Raw genomic sequence first — 19,806 nt, forward strand, 5'->3', positions numbered from 1 at the left:
CCCCCCTCAAAATTTAGTGTTTATTTCATAATTTAAATTAGACCCTGTTTTGGTAAAAAATATTTATTTATTTTTGAAACAGAGGCTGTGCAGCGAGCTGCTACGGTTGCTGAAGCAGAGGGTGGTGCTAAGGTTGAAGCAATTCATTAGAAAGATTCTCCCCTCTTACTTCTTGATTTTTAAGGTTGAAGCAATGTCCTTGTACTTTTATAAAAATTATCTCTTAACGTGACCCTTCAACTTAAAAAATACTTAACTTGACCCTTTGATCAACTGGTGCTAAGGTTGCAATTCATTTAGAAAGAATTCTCCCTCAATTACTTCTTGATTTTTAAGGTTGAAGCAAATGTCCTTGTACTTTTATAAAAATTATCTCTTAACGTGACCCTTCAACTTAAAAAAATAAGCTTAACTTGACCCTTTGATCAACGTTTTTTATCGTTGATATGCTGATGTGACAGTTCACGATACTGACGTGACAGTCCACAGTGATTGATCATGTGACGGATAACATAATAAATGGACTACATTTTTACCTCAAATATAGCAGATGGACTGTCACGTTAGTACCGTGGAACACTATATCAACATCGTAACGGTCAAATAATGAAAATTATTGGTTAAAAGATCACATTATTATGAGTTAGGGGCTACATTAAGAAAAAAAAAATATGAAAGTGAAACACTTTTTTTCTTCAAAAGTACAGTAATCTCTGATTTCTTTTTATTTTATTTTTGTAAAGAAAGAATTAGGATATATAATCATCTTAATCAAGAGTGTGATACGGGGTCATTGATCTCAAACGGTTTCTAAGTATTTATCTTAGAGAGATATTATATCATCTATTTGATCTTAATGTCTATACATTTAGACCTTACATGAGTCTAATGTTCCGTTTGAAATGATTAACGGTTAATTTGGTTCGGTTAATAATTTTCAAATATATTTCGGTTCGATTAACGGTTAAAGAAAAAATAATTTATTTAAACAAATAATTTGTTTAATTTTTTTATCATTAACAAACTTTTACAAGTCAAATACAAATTGTTGTAAGTTAGAACTATTGTGAAGCTTTGACCCAACGGTTTGGGCGCTTGGTTACTCTCCCCCCATAGACACAAGTTCGATTCTCCTTGGGCGAATATTTGTTCTTAAATTTTCCATTTCAATCGGGTTGGTTAAAAATATGTTAATTAAATAATTTAAAATTCATAAATTAAAATCTTCCAATCATGTATTGACATGTGTCATGTTCTAATTGGATAGTTAAATTTATTTAATTGAATTAAAATAGTGACTAAATTGATAGTATATGTAAATATTTAAAAAGTTTGGTGGTCAAATTGGGACAAAAAAATAGTTCAGTGGCAAGATTAATTAATGACCATAATTTGGTGGTCTCCCGTGTAGTTTAACCATTTTTAATTTATCATCTGTTTTAATAACATAGATAAAAAACATTTTTTATACAGAAACTGCCTTTTAAAACACGCGTTGTAGGATGCGCTTTTTGCCTATATGACAACAATACTAACACATATTGAATTATAGCTTTAGAAGACAATTCTGCATGCATACAAATCGAAAGGCATCATTATATGGTAGTATATTTAGAGCAACTACTTGACATTGGGTTAAAGATAGAGGTGAATCCCCTGTTTGGGATTTTATTATATTTGATAATCTATTGGAAAATATTTAACCACAAGGATTAAACGAAGAAATTATTATATGTCATTTATACAAAATAATTTCAGCTTCGTTAGTGACTTTCGACAATAATACTTAGTTCATCTTAGTAGTATTTGTCAACTCTGCATTTCTAACCCCATTTTTTTCTCACAAGCATTTCATCGAACATCTATGCTTCATCTGAGATGACTTGTATCTAATATTACATCTTGAATCATTAATGGTCCCGATAGTCTCTCAATAGACCCTTATTCAAGTCAACACCTCCACATAATTCAAAGTTAGATTAAAATTCTCATGCATCCCGACTGAAAAGTTACGCTATAATGAGAAAAGAGAAGCTAAAAGAATTTTAAAGATCGAAAAGGAATTTGGGATTTATAGTGAAATTGAGGATTGTGTTGCAAATTTTAAAAGTTGGGGGACCTAAATACAAGCGCCTGAAAAGTTTAGTGACCATATTACAAACGTACTAACGGCAGTGTAACGGCGTCAAACGGCCGATTACGTCGGGGACCATATTGCAAACATAACAAAATGTTGGGGGACTGTATTGAAAGTTTTAAAAGTTGAGAGACCTAAATAAAAGTTTTAGAAAAGTACAGTGTCCATTACTATACTTACCCAAAAATTTAATAAAAGTCTTTAATATAGTACACAAAAAATAGTAATAGGGGACGAGATGCGGGTTTATCTGTTCCTTTCTCTCTGTCATCCGAATTAGGATAACTGTCAAATATTCAAACATATTTATTAAAAAATTACATCTATATCAGCTTATATCCGATTAGATTATATTTACTTTTTTTATTTTTCATATATTTAAAAAATTATAAAATTCATCAAGTAACCTTGATAACAAAATAAAATATTGTTATTGTTAAATATTATGGGTTCGAACAATTACGTTTACAAAAAAAAATTATTAGTAAACTAAAAATATAAATAATTATACTTTATAATCTCTATTCTATTTTAAAAATATACCCAAAACTTACTCATAAAGAAAAATTAAATAAAATCCGGAAAACATAGATTCTCTTATCATTTTTGTATTGTTATTAGAACTTATCAGCTAAACCTTTCCAATGAATGATATGTGGATGTCTCAGGTATGTCAATTTTAATATACGATTAAAAAAATGTATTAATGAAAATATTATTATTTTTTTAACATTTTTGATAAAACGCTACTTAAAATATTATTATTTCTATTTCAAATGTTAATATTAGACGCTGCCTAAATTGATTAACGTTTCTAGTAAAGCTTTATCTAAGACATTATTTTTTCTATCGAAAATATTAATATTAGGTGTTTTACCTAAAATGTTAAAAAAAATTAATATTGTTGGTAAGAAAATAATATTTTAGATAATATTTTATCAAATATATTAATATTTTTGATAACATTTTTCTAATTATATATTAAGTCTGCCGTAGACCGGAACTACTCCATTGCTTTAGGGTAGAGAGACTCCAACAAATCAAAGGACGGCACAGCCTAGTGTTGGATTTATTGAGGATTTGAAGCTCAAGACCTGAAAAAATAATAAAGGTATACATTACACTTTTCAACACTATATTATTACAATTATTAATTAATTTATGGGTAGCCTGCCCTTGTTCAACGGCTACGTACTCAAATTTGAATTTAGGGTAGTTATTCGTACAACATTTAACTCAAGATTTAAGAATGATAGAAAAAAACACGATCGAAATATTATAAAATCATAATACTTTAAGTGAATGTACCTTAAAATATTAATTTTATAACATTTTCAGTTAAAGTTAAAAATATTATGAAGAAGATAACATTTTCAGTTATCAATCGAAAATGTTATAGGTTGCACTCAACTTAAAATATTATTATTTTTATAACATTTTCAATCACGCATTTTCTTAACCTTAAATTAAGTAATTTATATACACTTGTCGATTTTACTATATATATATATATATATATATTAAGAAATTGGTATCCAATTTAGGTGCATGAGGAACCATTGAATGACCATATTATATACATTCGTTTTTGTCCGGATCTTAAAATATTATTATTATTATTATTATATTAATTTATTATTTTTGTAGGTCTGAAGTTTAAGCCCAAATACAACACTCGAGGCCCAAGTTACAACTGACAACACCCTAATCACTCGAGACCACCCGGTTCTAGAAGCCAAACAGCCCAGATATCCAACCCGAAGCCCAGTACCATGCGAAGGTCCGACCCAAATCCAACCCGAATCAACTCGTTTGTAACCCAAACAAATTAGGGTTTTTGAACCCTAATCAACCGCTGCCGACTTTTCAACTTTCAGATGCGCGTGGACTCCACCGCTCATTTCCCCCGCCACGAGAGCCACCGCCGAGCACGCCCGAGTCGCCGCCGTTATCAACAGAAGCTACACAGTTAAAAAAAGCAGTCAATAACAAGCCAAATCAAAACCCCATTTAAAAAACCACATAAATCCCAAAATCGGGATTTAATCCTACCAAATCAGAGAAACAACCCCTAGCCCTAGATTCATCATTCAACTGATTGATATCTACCCAAAAGAGCCATAAATGAAAGGGGTAACCATTCGAAAAGGGGGCATTCGGTGAGGAAAAAAAAGACAGAGAAGAGAGAGGGGAAAAAACTAGAGATAAAGCATTCGGTGAGGGGAGAAAACACAGAGGGCAAGGAGAGATTCAGGAAAGGGAAGGAAAGAGGGAGAAAAAAAAAAGAAAAACAACAACAACAACAACAAAACCCAATTCCCATATGTATGGGGTAAGGGGGAGGTAGGGTAGTAGGCTGCCCCCAACGCCAGGTTGAGAATAGCTTCCGTGAAAGACCTCCGGCACTCAGAAAATTAAAAATATAGATAAAATGCAATGCATGTATAAATAATTACATAAATACATAGCTAAACAATATTCATATGCAGTCATTAATATCATATGTGCTTCTGTAATGGGGAGTAATCCTGCAAAATAATCCCTGCGAAAGAATCTCTGCATATAGACAGAAACATAAGACCGCTAAATTAACAGAGGAAACATGACGAGAATGATACACAGAAGACAATTATAGCAAGCCCAGTTCTAATCTTTCATAAATACCAATAACAGAAAAGTATAAAAAGTAAAAGTCATGGAAATTACTACAAATGCATTTAAAAGAAGACAAAGATGATACACCTATAGATGTGACCCACACTACTCGACTACCCTAGTCTTAAGCCTCCATAATTTCCTATCATAGGTCATGTCTTCGGTAAGGCCTAAATCCATCAAATCAGATCTCAAGCAGTCTTCCCACTTCCGCCTTGGTCGTCCTTTCCTTCTGGCACCGTCGACTGTAATCGACTCTACCCTCCTGACCGCATCCGACGGTAGTCGCCTAAGGACATGCCCAAACCACCGTAGTCTTCCTCCCTCAATTTTTCGGAAACAGACACCACCCCTAAGGACATCCTAATAGCAGAGTTTGTCGTCATATCCCACAGAGTCCTACATGTCCATCGAAGCATTCTCATTTCTGCGGCCTCTATCCTCCTTACGTGATCCTTCTTGGTTGCCCAACATTCTGATCCATACAACAGCGCTGGTCTTATTGCCATTCTATAAAATTTTCCCTTAAGTTTTAGAGGCACCTTCTTGTCACACAAAACTCCAGTAGCGGCCCTCCACTTTAGCCATCCCGCCTTTATACGGTGTGTAACGTCATCATCTACACCCCCATCTTTATGTATCATAGACCCTAAGTACTTGAAACAATCCTTTGAGGGAAGAACGTGTCCTTCTATGCATACTTCTACATCTTCATCGTTTTGGTTCCCATTGAAGTTTGAACATAAATACTCTGTCTTTTCAATATTGATCCTTAAACCTTTTTCTTCCAAAGCAGTCTTCCAGGTAGCCAGTCTACTATTCAACTCAGATTTTGTTTCAGCAACTAGAACAATGTCGTCAGCGAAAAGCATACACCAAGGTACACCGTCTGGTGTCGCACAATAGATGTCGTCCATAATCAAGGCGAAGATGTAAGGGCTAAGAGCCGACCCCTGGTGGAGTCCGATTTCCACCGGAATGCCTCGGTGTCGCCAACTGTAGTCCTGACGTAAGTAGTAGATCTACAGTACTGTCACGAATCGCCCGGATATAAGCAGTTGGTATCCGTCTCGTTTCCAAAGTCTTCCAGATCGTATCGCGAGGAACGCTATCATAAGCCTTCTCAAGGTCAATGAACGCCATGTGAAGATCTCTAGACTTTTCCCTATATTTCTCCATAAGCCGTCGAAGTAGATGAATCGCCTCCGTGGTAGACCTGCTTGGCATAAAGCCAAATTGGTTTTCCGAAACCCTAGTAACTGTCTCAACCTAGCCTCTATCACCCTTTCCCATAGCTTCATGGTATGGCTGAGTAGTTAATACCTCTGTAGTTACCACAACATTGGGGATCTCCTTTATTTTTATAGATTGGTATCACCGTAGACTCTCTCCACTCCTCTGGCATCTTGGCAGTCTCTAAAATATATTAAAGATGTTGGTCAACCATTTAACTCCCTCTTCTCCTAGGGCTAACCACAGTGATAGGAATTTGATCAGGACCGACAGCTTTCTCCCTTCCCATCTTTCTAAGAGCCATTTTGACTTCCTCAAACCCAATCCTACTTGTAGGGCAGTCATTGGTCGTAGTATGATGGTCGGCTGACCCATCAACGATACTATCTCTACATGGAGAGCACCGTCATTAAATAAGCCAAAGAAGTAACTACCCCAAACCCTCTTAATATCATGATCTTTCGTTAAAAGAACACCATTGTTGTCCTTAATAAACCTAATGTTACCTAGATCATTTTTCCTAATCTCCCTAGATTTTGCAAGTCTGAAGATGCCATTTGTCCTTCCTTGGTGTCTAATCTCTTGTACATTTCCTCATATGCCTTATCCTTTGCTTTAGCTACCGTTTTCTTGGCTTCCCGCTTTGCCTCCTGGTATCTTTGTTTAGCTCTCGACCTTTCTTCGTCATCATTGCATTGAAGAAACTCCTTGAAGCAAGTTTGTTTTGTCTTCACCTTAGTTTGGACTTCGTCGTTCCACCACCATGATTCTTTATGTTCCTTGGCCTTCCCCGTCGACAACCCAAGGGTGTTTTTGCCACCTCTCTAATGGAATTTGCCATATTTTCCATAACATATCTGCGTTAATTGAGTTTGTAGTTTCAAAACCTGTATTAGACAAAAGCTTACTCCTAAAGTCATCAGTTGTCGCTCCATGTAAGTTCTTCCAGAGGATCCTAGGTTTACCCAGTTTAGCCCTCCTATGAGTGCTCCGCCCGTTGGGTACGCGGAACACCAAAACCAACAATTTGTGTTGTGATGCACATGCCTCTTCAGGGAACACCTTACAGTCAATGCAAGCCCATCGTTCCCGATTTCTAACCAAGATGTAGTCGATTTGGGTACAATGTCCCCCGCTATGAAACGTAATCAAGTTCGCATCTCTCTTATTAAATAAGGAGTTAGTGATCACCAAATCGTGAGCAGTAGCAAAATCAAGCAACGTACGCCCCTCCTCATTCCTGCTACCATAACCGAAAACCCCATGAACACCGTCATACCCGTCGGTTGCACTACCTATATGACCATTGAAGTCTCCCCCTATGAAAACTCTTTGGTCCTCCGGAATGCTCCTAAGTACATCATCTAACTGATCCCAGAAGCAACGTTTTTCCCCTCCCCTAGGCCAACGTGTGGGGCATACACTGAAATGACATTTACCACTTCCGCTTCTATAACAACCTTAATCATCATGATTCTATCTCTGTATCTACAAACTTCAACTACATTTTCCTGAGCTTAGAGGATACCAAGATACCCACCCCATTTCTAGCGTTATCTACACCTGAATACCACAACTTGTACCCATTACACTCTCTGGCGCGAGCCCCTTTCCACCTAGTCTCCTGAATACATGCAAAATCTATTTTCCTATTACTAAGTACGTCGGTCAGCTCCAGCAGCCTAGCATTTAATGTGCCTACATTCAACGAACAAACTCTAAGTCTAGTGTCCTTGACATCACTCTGTCGGGTTCTCCCCTATACGCCCTATGGGATCTAAAAGAATGACATGACCTCAAGTAATCATCTATAACCGAAGCTATGAGGAACTATGAAAAAAGAATCCAAAGAAGACAAATGCACCAAATAAAACGCTAGAAATATAAGATACTAAGAGTCTAGGACAATGAAAAAATACAGATCCAATAAATCCTACTCAAAGGAAAGTACAAAAATATAGATCTAGTAGATCTTACTCAAAGCAAAATGCTTTTCAAGTAAATAACAAATTCTATAGAAGTTTAATTTTTTTTTTTTTTTAGGTTCCACTTCCTTACCTCCAACAGGAAAGAATAATAATGAAGAGAATTACTTAAAAGACAGAAACAAATCATATAAAGAGCAGAGCATAAAAGCCAAAAATGAAATGAAAATTCAACGAATTAACCGTCTAGAAACATATTTGAAACGAAACCTGCAATAGTTTCTAGTTCTGAAAAAAAACAGATTAAGCTGATAAAAACACATACAAATATATGTCTTAAAGAGGTTATCTAGTCTGGTAAGAATTTAGAAACAAAACAAAACTAGATTAGAAATAACAAACTCAATGTAAGGGTAATGGAAAAGAAAACACAGATTAAATCCGAGAATAACAAGAGGATAAAGATCTAAAACAGAAAAGGAAAGATGAAGAAAGATGATGGTAAAAGAAAAATCTAGCCTGCGCCGAGATTTACTCAGAGATTCAGTGGAGAGACGAACCACCCAAAAAAATACGCTTGATTCCTCCTTTAATACTGCGTTTCACCAATAAAAAAACCCCGATATGCAGGGCGGCCTAGCTGTGTGTCGCAAAGATGAAAAGAAATACCAGCTGGGGGAATATTTTAGTAATAGATGAAAGAAGAGACTACGTGAAATCCACAAACTTTAATCCTTAAAATCACAGTACCCGTTTAACGAAAACCATGAAACTAAATTTGAGAGGTTAGAGTTTATGTTATAAACACAGGAAAATTATTTTTAAAGTGAAAACATTGAATTTGAAAAGCCGAACCACTTCAAAACATAATAAAGGATCGGATTTTCTTAAAACTAAAACAAGCCAAGAAATTTTCAGAAAATAAAGGGGAGAATGTGGAAGAAAATCAATTAAAAAAGGCTTTAAACAAAGGGGGAAAATCCAGTAAAAACATAGATTCAATTTGAAATCAATAGAACACACACCCAAACGAAAAGCCAACAAATATAAGAAGAAGAGGGATGGAAAAGGAGCAAACTTAGAGTAGACGAAGGGAGTCGGTTTTCACTTCCAGATCTGTGGAATCTGACCTTGAAAAATTCCACCGAACTGAGCTCCAGAAAAAGAGGAAACAGTGAGATCTTGGGGAAGCAGAGATCGAAATGAATAAAAAAAAGAAAAAACGAGGGGAATACAAAAAAAAAAAGAACAGGAGAGAAATACAAATAAAAAAAACAAAAAGGAGATTGAAACCTAACCAAAAGAAATATCATCTTTGGGAACGGTGGTCATGTTGCGTCTACGACTTACATGGTAAGCTCTACCTTCTGTTGGGTTGAGTCTTAAACGGGGTCTCGGGTTTGGTTGGCATCATCGATTGGCGGTGGTTTTGGGGTTTTGTCACCCTTCGACGGCGGGTAGCAGAGAGGGAGAGATAATGATAAGTTTTTTTAGGGTTAGAAAATATGATAGCTGATGGGGATTTTCGGGTTTTAATTGGGTGTTATAACCCACGCATGAAACGTCATCGTTTTTCAAGTGGAGGGTCTGCGTGTTTTTGTAAATGGTACAATATCAGTTTAGGTCCCTCTATCTTTGTAATGGATGTAATTAGGTCCTTAATGAAGTTTCATTCTTCCATTTCGAGTTCCTTATTTGTTTTGTTTTCATTTTAGTTCTGTATTATATCTACTTAAATATTTAGATATCTAGCTGTTAATTTTGTGTAGTTTTCATTTTGGTCATCAGTTAATGATTTATGTCTATGTCATTTTGGACTTAATATTTGTTTACCTTTCATTTGGATCACTATTTGTTCACTAAGTGTTTTGGGTAAATACTTTGTTTTGAGCTCTGATTTGTGATTTAGTTCATTTTAGCCATTCTTTATCTACCTAAAAAAGTATGTACTTTATGTTTTAGTCTTCAACTTATCATTATGTCCATCTCAGTCACTATCCTAGTGCTTAATGTTTGGGGTTTTTTATCCACTTAATCCTTATATTTCTGTTTTTAATTTTTTAATCCTTGAAATTATTTTATGATATGTTTTGGGTTTTCTTTTCTTTAGTACTATATATATTAATGTGCATGTATGTATATTATGTTATTTTTTACTTTTACATATATATGTATGTGAATGTTGGATATTATAATATGTTAATTTATAAACTAAATTTGATTTGATATGTCATTCGAATGTTTTTCAAGCACGTTATTGTAGAATGGGCGTGGAAAGCATCACTTGATCGAAGTGGTGTAATCCTATACGACATTCAAACAAAATATGACTTAAAATAAATCGAAGTTTTTAAGCGCTAATTAATTGGTTATAATTCAAATAATACAATGTGTGTCGTTTTAAATAGTAATTTTTTATTTTATGTAAATGTAAACGTCGTTTTTTATGTATATTCGATTCACGTTTTTTAAATCAATGAGGGAATATTTTTTTGGATAAGAAATAGACGAGATAGCCTTCCCATTGGAAGATGTGCAAATCTCGTAATTTCCTATCGAATGAAGGAATGTTCCCTAACAAATAATTCTAAGCAAATCAATTAACTTTAATAAATGAATCATGCTTTAATTATCGATGTAAATTCACAAGTTCCACCATTACGACAACATGTAAGCTATTGAGTACCAATTTTGGGCGTTGTAGGGTGCGGGTGCTAATCTTTCCCCACGCGTAACCGACTCCCGGACCCGTTACATCGAATTTTTGGTAAACGCATACCAATTTTTGTCTAAAAAATAATTTTTCATAAATTTATTTTAAAATACGTTTTTAGGTATATGTCGACAAAATTTAATGACCATATTAGTTAGAAATGGTGAGGGATCGTTTAAGGGATTTCTTTTGTTCATTTATGAATTTTTAGATTTGATAAATTGAATCGTTGAATCATTAAAAAATATTTTAATTTTTTATTAATATAATTGAATATTTTTATATTTTCTAATCAAATTTTTTATTAATATAATTGAATATTTTCTAATCAGTGGTGTTCGTCTTGTAAGATTTTTCTTTCTTTTAATATGAGTTGTTCAAATTTAATCCAAGTATATATCCATTTTTGGGTTAAGTGACATTAAACTATAGTCTTACTCTTTTTAAATTTTCATATAATTTATTAATAATTTAATATTATATTGTTAAAATTTTAATATATATATTTTTTATTAATAATTTTAATTTGGCAAAAAAACGTTCAATCACCCTGTTATAGTTACTGGTGATTGAATATGTGACATCTAGGAACAACAATAAATTTCTTTAAACACAGATATTTTTATGCAGGAATTTATTTGCAAGGATTACTTCCCATTTACAGACGCGCATATTGAAGACTGCATTATTAACACTGTTCAACTATGTATTTATTTATTTATCTATACATGCATTGCATTCTATCTTTATTTTTAATTTTCTGACTGTCGGAGGTCTTCTACGGAAGTTGCTTTCAACTTTGCGTTGGGGCAGCCTACTACCATACCTCCCCCTTACCCTATTATATATGAGAATAGGGTTTTATTGTTGTTGTTGTATTTTAGTATATCTTTTAAATTCGTATCATAACATAACATAAAATTTTATTTTTTCTTTATTTATATTATTTTAAAAAATTTATTTGATCAAATCATATTAAATCTAAAGTAAAAGGATCATTTTTTTCCATAAATTGTCATTTTCATTACTATCGTATTTTCGCATTAATTTAATCCTCAAAGTTATTTAATTACACCATTCTATACCTTAAATCCATCTAAAACACAAACAATAAACATTAACTTAAAACCCTAAACAATAATAAATGTTTTATGTCTATTACATGGACGAAAATACGATATAAATTAAATTGAGCAATTTTCAATATTAAATTGATACGGAAATACGATAAAAATAAAAATAATAAATTGAATATGTTACATGGACGAAAATGACATTTTTACCTAAATTTAATAACTCAAATAGACTTCTATTTACTTTTATGTCTTAAATAAATTGATTAAATGATAAATTTTAATTAAAAAATATGTAAATAATCTAAAATTAACGATAATATAATTTAGAAGCCTATTTATATATTAAATTAGTATAGAAAATATCTTAAATATAAATATAGAGGTAGAGACGAATACGAAACAAAATTTGGCGGTCCAATTGACATGATAAGGCGATGGAAGAGTGGACCGTGATCGTTGAATATTGGGCCAAGGCGAGAATGTGGCACTGATATTTTATGTGGGCCTAACACAGTTAATTATCCTATCATGGTTCTACAATTAGCCTCCCTTTCCGGTTTTAATGGGTTCAAGTTATTTTATATATTTATGTCGAATCGAGTCAGGTGTGAGTTTTAACGTAAAAATCAGATCAGGTATGATGTTAATTTTTATCTTAAAAGTGAGTTGGGTTTTGGGTCGGATGAAGTTTCTCTCAACCTGGATCAGATCGAGTGATGAGCGGAAGCTTATAATAATCAGATCAGATTTTGGTCGGTTAAAAATTTAGTTCAATCCAACATGATCCATGACCATCTCTAATACTCGTAATTTCTTTTTTTTTCTTTTTTTTTTGATATCTTATGTTCGTAATCATATCTATTTTTAATTTTACTTATAAAAAATAAAAGATGTAATTAGAGATTTATAATTACGTTCAATTCAACAAGATCTACAAATCATAATATAAACCCTTCAAGGACATTAAAATAAAAACGAACTTTCAAATATCATACTTTGGAGACATAATAGAATAATTTAAAATCTAATGACTAATTTAAAATAGAGGTAATAGTTTGAGGACTAATTTAGTGTCCTTTCAATTTCAAATTAAATACTTCTCAGGTTCTTATTAACTTTAAAACAATGCAAATGGGTAAACTACATATTAAGTCACCAATCTATTCTTAGAGTTTCGTTTTGGTCACCCATTGTTAAAAGAAACTGTTGACATTTGCCATGTTAATTTTTTCTTCAATAATGATGTAAGTGTATCGTTACGTTACGATGATACATCGACATCACGATTAATTGTTAACGGTGGATGATCAAATCATATCGTTAGGTACGGTTTAAAAAAATAGTTGGGTTGTCAAAACGAAATCAAAAGAATATATGGATGACTACATACATAGATTACCCAAACAAAAATCATCAAATTTAAGGATTAATTTATAGTTTAAACCAATTAAGATTGCCCAAACCGGCTGGCATCCCTATCGTTAATTTTGTTTAGGGTCTCCTCATTTGTAGATCCTGACAGAAGCACATGGCGAGGCAGCGACAGATGTTGACCCACTCACATGCTCTTCTCACATGGAGGTGTAGTAGTATAAGACCCTACATTTTACTCCCACTAACCTCTACTTGTTATATTATGTGTTTTATATTCAAAGTTTTTAAATTTGTACAAATCAAATATATATATATATATATATATGATTGGGTATGATTGAGCAGAATGGGGGTTTGACATGGTGGCATAATAACAAACCTTCCAATCAATTCTGGGTTTGTCTGAGGATTATTCTTTTGAAATCCTTCTTGGATCTGATGATATTCCTTTGTACAGTTTGGTTTTGTGTTCTAGTTTCTTAGAAGTTAATGTATTAACTGTAGTATTGCTTTACAGAACTGTTGATTTTGTGTATTTGTGAAATGGGGTATTGGGGTCCCTTCCTTTTTGGTTGTATTATCTGATACTGCTCTACCCATTGTCTGGTTTGCCTGTGAAGCTTCAGCAAGGTATTATGTGTGTATATATATATATATACACACACACACATGCGTATGTGTTTCGTAGTAAGTTTTACCTTTTTTTCTCTCTTGCAGTTTTGTTTGGTTGCTGAGAAAATTTAGTTTGAGCTTTGGGGAATTTTCATGCCAAAAGAACAAACTTGATGCTGTAGGAAGCCACAAGCTTTATGGTCTTGAAATTTGGAGATGGAATTATAATCTGTGTGTTGAAATTTGGATTGTCTTGAAGATGAAATGATGATTGCAATTCAGGTGTTTCTGAAAAGGATGATGAATCTTTAGGAGTTTCTGAGGTTCTATTAGTCGAGTTCGGATATGGCTGCGAAGTTGCTGCATTCGTTGGCCGATGAAAACCCCGATTTGCAGAAGCAAATCGGGTGCATGACCGGGATGTTCCAGATCTTCGATCGGCATCAAATGGTTACCGCCAAGCGCCCGAGCCATCGGAAGCTTCCTGCTGCAGGTAGTTCTCTTTGGAATGAATGCAATTGTCATCTGTGTGCTCTCTGTCTAAATTTAATGTTTGGTTCTCTGGTTTGAATGGATAATATGTTTCGATCGATTTATATTTATGTGTTACGATATATCGAGGGGCTGATCAGGCGATTCTCCAACAGATTGTATTGATTCAACTGCTATCTTTCTGTACATTGATGAATGTAGGTGGAATTCAATTCCAGCTGTTGAAAATTATGTTGCTGTCTGAAACTCTTATTGTAAGTGTTATATGTAGATGTAGATTATCGTACCCCATATTTCCGTAGTTTCCGATATATTCGTTTTCCCTGGTGTTTTGTGAACTTCCTTCAAACAAGAAGGTGCGTGCAGTCTAAAGTACAATCTGATCGTTTCGCTCGTTTACAGGGCATTCCCGGTTTAACAATGGATTCCTAGAAAGTGATTCGAATAATGCATACCAAAGGCACACTGAAATTGTATGTTCCTGTCAATTTTCTGTGTTTTGTGATTCATTTCCTAGTTGTTGTTGAAATCTGTCCTTACGGTCTTTCGATTTCCAGGAAACAAATACGCCCAGAACTGTGTATGAGAAACAAAGACACTCCACGGAGTCTTCGAGAGCCTCGTTTTCGTCGTCATGTTCGTCTTCCATGTCATCACTGGATTGTAACAAGATAGCTCACCAAGAGGCCTCTTCCATTGATAGAATCATTTTTCCCGAAACTCCGTCTAGGGATACCATGATGAACCAACCGAGTACTTCTCCGCGTTTAGGCTCACAATTTGTTGACCTTCGAGATGTGGTCAAGGACTCGATGTACCGAGAAGCTAAAGGGCTATCGGTTAAAACGATGACCAAAGAGGAAGTATCGGGCAGTTCCGTGAAGCATAGAGATTCACCGAGGCCATTTCCCCTTCCGAATTCGATGGACGGGTCTTATGGGGCCGGGATCAACGGAAAGCAAAATGTGTCTGCTGATCTGAAGGAATCTCTTCGAGTTCTTGCAAAACTTCAGGAAGCACCTTGGTACTATAACAACGAAGCTAGACAACTTCAAAGATCATCATGTGATGGAAACGGCTCGTGGAATTCAATGTCTAGGGACGCTCCTCGATTTTCTTACGACGGGAGGGAGACTAATAGTTTATCTTTTGAATCACGGGACACCTTGAAATCTACACCGAAGTTTAAAGAGCAGCCGAGACTTTCTTTGGATAGTAGAGAAAGGTCGATGAAGGGTTCAAAGTACCTTGCTAAAATTTTCCATAATATTGATCACTCGAACACAAGAGTTGCCAATCCACCAAAATCTCCAGGACCCCAGACACGCCCTTCGAATATTGTAGCCAAGCTGATGGGCTTGGGACCATTGCCGGATTCTTCCTCAGCTGGTGATGCACATTTAGGTGTGGTGGAAACCGGCTGTGTTGAGGATAACAATCCTTTCTTGCAGCCTCCTAGATCAAATGATCCGAGCAGGCCAACCCAAACTTCTAATAGCGCAAGAAGCTCGATGAAAGATCCTACTTCACCTAGGTGGAAAAATCCCGATATGCCCATGAAGCCTCTTTCCAGTTCAAGGTTCCCTATTGAGCCAGCACCATGGAAACATGCAGATGGAACTCGAGGTTCTCAGATACAACCTCTTAAACATGTAAAATTTCCGTCCAAGACCCTGAATTCTTCCCCTTCGGTTTATAGTGAGATCGAGAAAAGACTGAAAGATCTAGAGTTCAAACAATCTGGAAAGGATCTCAGAGCTCTTAAACAGATACTTGAAGCAATGCAAGCAAAGGGTTCCTCGAGACCGAGAAAGAAGAACAAACTGCAAACTTGATGTCTCAAAGAGACTGTGAACCAAAATGCACAAGGCCTGGCCCGAATCTGAGAGGTCACCGAAGCCTGCAGAACACTCGCGACAACACTTCCTCTACTAGGGGTTCGGATTCTATTAGAACATATGAATCTCCTATTGTGATAATGAAACCTGCAAAACTTGTCGAGAAAGGCGGTATGCGTGCTTCAACCGTAATTCCTATCGATGACATTTCCAGTACCCCCAAGATTCGTAATGGGGTATCTGTAGATAATAAACGAAGTTCAATATCTAGTCGATCAGCTAGAGATCATACTGCCCGAAACAGTCAAAGCACTTCCACTGTCAGCTCTACTGATAAGAGAGCTAATAGTAGGAATGTTGGATCCGTACAGTCTTCAACGAAATCTCCAAAAGAAAGCACGACAGCTTCAGTAAAGAGTTCAGGAGGATCCAGGATCCCACGACTGCAGCAAAAGAAGCTTGAGTTGGACAGGCGATCTCGTTCGCCAACTCCACTATCTGATCCAAGCAAACCCCAAAGGCAATCCAACCGGAATTCGTCGGAATCAAGCTCCCCTGGAGGTAAACGTAGACCAAAATCTCACAACGTGCAGCAATGTGACGACCAACTGAGTCTGGTTAGTTCCGAATCATGGACTTCGAGTCATCAAGGAGATGAAATCTCTCCGCAATCAGACAGCAATATTACCCTGGAGTCCAAGTTAGATATGGAAGTCACCAGTCATGACCGATTCAAGACCAATAGTAGTCAAATTCCATCCATGAATGCTTCCAAACACTCAGCTTCTAGCATAATGCAGAAAGTAGGCGACGTTAACGTCTTTGCCAATAATCAAATTGTTTTTTGGTTACCCTACCTTACACGTCACGTCTTGTTCTTTTTCAGGAATCAACATCAAGACTTTTTGAGGATGGATCAGTGGCTGAACTTGCTATGGCTGCTCCGGAGCATCCGAGCCCGGTTTCTGTTCTTGACACATCGGTTTACGGAGATGATGCTCCATCACCAGTAAAGCAGATATTGAACATTCCAGAAGGTAATACATATTTGCTTATTCCTGTAACCCTTCCCGACTGCATGATACCTAAAGAGAGAAACTAATCACAGTTTAAAAAACAAATGAGCAAATCGAATGGGGAAGAAGATGCTCGTCTGTAGCATGCATATTTTTTTCCAGTATTTGGGATCTATGAATTGAATCTCACTCGAATATTCATTGTATCAGGTATTGGTGCTGAGAATTTCGATGACAGGCACAGAGATGAGAAATGGAACTCTGCAGATAACTGCTTGTCGAACAATGCGGGGTCATGTCTTGTCTCGGATATTAATCGAATGAAACTTCAGGAGATCGAGAATTTGGTCCAAAAACTTAGAAGACTGAACTCCACTCATGATGAAGCCAGTACAGATTACATTGCATCCCTTTGTGAGAATACGAATCCGGATCACAGATACATTTCTGAGATATTATTAGCCTCTGGCCTTCTACTGAGAGACCTAGGTTCTGGTTCGACAACGTTTCAACTCCATCCATCAGGCCACCCGATCAACCCGGAGCTATTCTTCGTTTTGGAGCAAACCAAAGCAAGCTCTTTGCTTTCAAAAGATGATAGTAAGTCCAGAAAGGTTTCGCTTTCAAAGCCGGACCACGAGAAATTCCATCGGAAACTTATATTCGATTTGGTTAATGAGATTCTTGTCGGAAAGTTAGCTCTAGTGGGAACCTCTGCAGAGCCTTGGATAAACCCCGGAAAGCTGGCGAGGAAGACCCTTAATGCACAAAAGTTTCTAAAGGAACTCTGTACGGAGATAGAGCGGTTTCAAGCCAAGAGATCAAACAGCAACACGGAGGAAGAGGAGGATGGTCCGAAAAACATATTGTCGGAAGATGTAATGTGTCAATCCGAGAGCTGGATGGATTTCAATGGCGAGATTTCTGGGATGGTTCTCGACGTCGAACGAATGGTGTTTAAGGATTTAGTCAACGAGATCGTGATCGGCGAAGGGGGTATTTTACGATCCAATCAACAACGTAGGAGGCGTCAGCTGTTCTCCAAGTAAACCGTTTGCAAAAAAAAAAAAAGGTCTTGTTATTTCTTCCTCTCTTCTGATTTAATTCTTTTTTTTTGTTTGCATGAAAGCTTAATAATTCATGGATAACATTAAGAGCTGCAGTCCCTTGTAATATTTCTCAGACTATGACACCATACATACATACATATATATATATATATATATATATATATATGTAAGAACAAGTACATGAAATATTTTATACAAATTCATGTTTTAAGCAAAGTTTTATTTGGTTTATTATGTTAACACATTGAGTTCCATTGGTTCACGAAAATGATAATCAAATTCATTAGATTTCAAATTTTGATTTGAATATGGCTCCATATACTTCTTTTCTTGTTGTAAACGTGAACACGATTAGTGTTTACTTGTCTGGGGATCTCCTTAGGTGTAATCAAGAATTCTTATCAGAGAAGAAGATGAGTAGTTTGGTAGTCGGAGAAATCACCGAGTGACAGTAAAAACAACGATAAAAAGAGGTGATGGTCTGATAATAATTAATTTTTTTTGATCTGTTATTAATCGTTAGATTAACTTGAAATCAAATTATGTTAATCTTTTGACTAAACTAAGTCTTACCACCATTAGGATTGATCGACGATCGCTCCATCTGTTAGAAACTTATTCTTTGTTCTGACTGCCGATTTAGAGATGTCGCAAACATTTTGTCTCTTGTTCTTTTTTTTAGCATTTTAACCCTAAACATTTCATTTTGGAGAAAAATCTTTTTGGGTTGGATGAAAATTATTAGTTGTTAAAGATCTGTTTGATAGAATGTAATTGGTTTTCTAGAAAATAATTTACGTAAAATGAATTAACTGAAAATTGTTTTACATAAAATGAATTATATGAAAATTATTTTTACGTAAAATGAATTATATTTTTTGGAAAAAAAATTTCGAAAACTATTTTATGGTGATTTGATAATATTGTATAAACCATTTTCACTAATTGTTTGTGTAGCACCGCCAACCCGCATCTATCCCGGATCTGAATCTGAGGTGTCAGGTTGACTTTTCAAAACTTATACTTGAATGCAAATATGAAAATTTTCCGCTTTTATTAAATAAAACTTCATAATTAAAGATGGTCACATCATCAAATAGATTTAAACGGCTAAAAATCCAAGTTTAAGGACCAATGTGAACAAAACAAAGGACAAAGATAAAGTTGGAAAAAGTTGCTAAGTTTATGACTAAAAATCATTGTATCATTTGGTTAATTAAAAAGGGTATATTTCAGTAGAGGTCACTATCTTAAATTATTTACTTAGTAAAGATTAAAATTTCGAAATTTGAGAGATAAAAGGATCATGAAACAAGTCTCAACAATAAAACCCTAATCCCTAACCGCGAAGTCCCAAATAAACCCGAACCAAAAGCAACAAAAGCATTATTTTTCAGCGAAGCAATGGCAGGCACTATGATCTCTCTCGATAAGGTGAAAGGCTTCTTGTACTCTCAAGTTCACGATGAAGAAAATTGGGCGCAAAACATGGTATCTCGTTTTCCTTTCTTTTTTCTTCTTTCTTCTTCGTTGCCTTTTTGATTTAGTTGCGTTTTTAATTTGATTTTGCTAATGATTGATTTCCTGACATCGGGTTTCTGGGAATTTGTTTAGAGAATTTGATTGTTTAGGGTTCTACGAGCAACATCAATTAGAATAGATTTA

General features: G+C 35.3%; 1 pseudogene; it reads left to right on the forward strand.

The window, feature by feature from the left end:
- Positions 1–13,555: 13,555 nt before the first annotated feature.
- Positions 13,556–18,271, forward strand: LOC120175138 (annotated as a pseudogene).
- The last annotated feature ends 1,535 nt before the right edge of the window (positions 18,272–19,806 follow it).

This window comes from Hibiscus syriacus, unplaced genomic scaffold (assembly GCF_006381635.1).
Source record: "Hibiscus syriacus cultivar Baekdansim isolate YM2019G1 unplaced genomic scaffold, ASM638163v2 tig00112159_pilon, whole genome shotgun sequence".
Taxonomy (NCBI): domain Eukaryota; kingdom Viridiplantae; phylum Streptophyta; class Magnoliopsida; order Malvales; family Malvaceae; genus Hibiscus; species Hibiscus syriacus.